Consider the following 2,778-nt stretch of genomic DNA (forward strand, 5'->3'; position numbering starts at 1 on the left):
GCAAGGATGCCTTCAGTGGAGTTGGTACCCAGAACGCTCCCTTCCCGCATGATCTCCTGCCTCAAACTCATCACCTCTCAGCTCCTGAGATCAAGGCACTCCTTTCTCCCTTACACATGAAAACCTTACTTCTGTGAGTCTTACTTTTACCGCAGGGTGTAAAATCCTCCAGGGTGGTAAAAAGTGAATGACGACAGTATCCTAATTTGTTGTGATCAAGTACGTTCAAGGAAGTACAATGGAAATCTAAGTTCAAGGAGAAGGAACGATGTAACACTTCCTATTTAAATAAAAGCTGGTGGGGCTCCTGGCTGGCTTAGTACACATGGCATGCGACTCTTGATCTCGTGGTGGTGAGTGTGAGCCCTGTGTTGGGCATAGGGATTATTTAAGAAGAAATATTAAAAATAAACCTTGTTTGCATCTTTTATTTATTTATAGAATCTTTTTTTTAAGCTCCCCATCGGAGCGCACCATTCCCAGTGGTACTGCAATACCCAGCTGATGCCTGGAGTGGACGGACCAAGCTCCTACTCCATCCCCTGCTCCAAAAATCCACTTAATATATTGTCCTCGGATAGACATCTCAGATGTTAAACTGATACGAACGGATACTATGCTTGATCTTAGCCAAAAGGCCAAGAAATGATTAATTTCTTTAAAGTAAGCTCTATGCCCAAGGTGGGACTCCAATTCACGACCCTGAGATCAAGAGTCGTGCTCTACCGATTGAGCCCCCCGGTGCCCTCATGTTTGCATCTCTTACAAATGGATAATGAGGGGCGCCTGGGTGGCTCAGTTGGTTAAGTGTCCAACTTCAGCTCAGGTCATGATTTCACGGTTTGTGAGTTCGAGCCCCACATCAGGCTCTGTGCTGACAGCTCAGAGCCAGGAGCCTGCTTCGGATTGTGTGTCTCCCTCTTTCTCTGTCCCTCCCCCACTCAAGCTCTCTGTCTCTCAAAAATGAATAAACATTAACTAAAAACAAATGGATGACAAAGGGTGCCTGGATGGCTCAGTCAGTTGAGCATCCGACTCCTGATTTCAGTTCAGGTCATGATCCCAGCCAGGGTTGTGGGATGGAGCCCCATGTTGGGCTCTCTGCTGAGTGTGGAGTCTGCTTGAGATTCTCTCTCCCTCTACACCTCTCTCCTGCTTGCACTTGTTCTCGAAAATAAAAAAGGATGATGAAACTATCAAAACAGTATTCAGATTCTGTTGGACACATTTAAAAAACTGATTTAACGGTTTTATTTTACAAAGCCAAATTTACAGTATGCTAAAATTCGCATTCTCTTTTCAACTTTCAACTTCTGTAAAACTACGGATGTCAAGTTTAAAATGTGCAAACGGAAACATAATTTTTAAAAATACTTTTGTGGATATGCAAATAAGTTTGCAGATTGCTTGTTATGGCTGTTTAATTTTTGACCACCATGGAAGTAAGACTGTCAACCTTCTATATATTGGGGGCAGGTGCATGCAATGTGTGAGTAACCATCCCAATAGGGCACACGCCAGGCTTTGGAGCTTGTTTCCAGGCTGGAGTGGTGGTGCCCATGACAACCCCCCACTTGGAGTAAGGACCTTTCTGGCTTGTCTGCCCTCCTGACCGCGTCTCCGTACTCCCTGGGTTCTCTGCACCTTTCCAGCGAGACACAGGAGTTGAGTAAAGTAGGCTTTAGGTGAGATAGAAAGTATTGATCTAGTTCATATTTTTGGAGAAGAGTCCCTTTTGCTATTTCCTGCTACAAGTACCTTTACTGACCTATTGTTTCTAAGTAGCTGATTTTCGTCTGGCTTTCTGATATGTTGACAAGAGTTACAAGTACTCTGTACTGCTTTTTTCTAAAAAATTTAAATGTTTTATTATTTTTGAGAGAGAGAGAGAGACAGTGTGAGAAGGGGAGGGTCAGAGAGAGAGGGAGACACAGACTCCAGGCTGTGAGCTAGCTGTCAACACAGAGCCCAACACAGGGCTCGAACCCACAAACTGTGCGCTCATGACCTGAGCCAAAGCCGGATGCTCAACCAACTGAGCCACCCAGGCGCCCCTGTACTGCTTTTTTCTAAACTCTCTTGGCTTCCAGGTACTCCAGTATGGCACATTTTTCCTTCTTGAAACAGCTCAAAAAATGTTGTTTTAATAAAGCCAAAGTGACACACTCCACACACACACGCCCACACCCCACAATCAAACATAAAAACCCTCTCCAAAACAACCCCAAGGGAAAAACCAAGCACAACAGTAACAGCCCACCGACAAAAGATCTGGAACCATACCATCTCCTGACTGGAGAGAAAGAATCATCGTTTGCCTATTTCCTCTGGAAGACTTTGGTGTGATGTCTTCAGATAAAGGTGGCGTGTGTAAACATGTTTACATGGATACAGAGCGCTGAACACCCTCCTTCCATCTTGACCCCTTTTCTCATTCACCTCCTATAACACAGACTGTATCTATTTGCATTTCATTTTGTGTGTTTCTGTTCGCAGTGGATGAATTTTTATACATCTGCATTTTGAATTAAATTTAAATCCTCTTTACCATAGCATGGGAAAGAAATTAAAAAAAGACTGACTGGTGCCAATTTAGTTTCAGCCATTTCATATAGGAATCCACAAGCATCACATTTCCTTGTACTCTGGGAACAATATATTGCATGAACAAAAGGTTATAGAGGGAAGAAAATGTAATTGATTCTGAAGAGCGTGAACATCTGCAAAGAATGTATTGTAAAGGAAAGTGATCTCCGCGGGTCCTACCCCTGATGGTGA

The 2,778-nt window shown here is 43.7% G+C and overlaps 1 non-coding gene across 1 annotated transcript; it reads right to left on the minus strand.

Moving 5' to 3' along the window:
• Positions 1 to 463: 463 nt before the first annotated feature.
• LOC115305882 lies at positions 464 to 650 on the minus strand. The gene has a single exon (XR_003915072.1). It is a non-coding gene; the product is annotated as a U2 spliceosomal RNA (small nuclear RNA).
• Between the last annotated feature and the right edge of the window lie 2,128 nt (positions 651 to 2,778).

The sequence above is a fragment of the Suricata suricatta genome, chromosome 10 (assembly GCF_006229205.1).
Source record: "Suricata suricatta isolate VVHF042 chromosome 10, meerkat_22Aug2017_6uvM2_HiC, whole genome shotgun sequence".
In the NCBI taxonomy this organism is placed as follows: Eukaryota; Metazoa; Chordata; class Mammalia; order Carnivora; family Herpestidae; genus Suricata; species Suricata suricatta.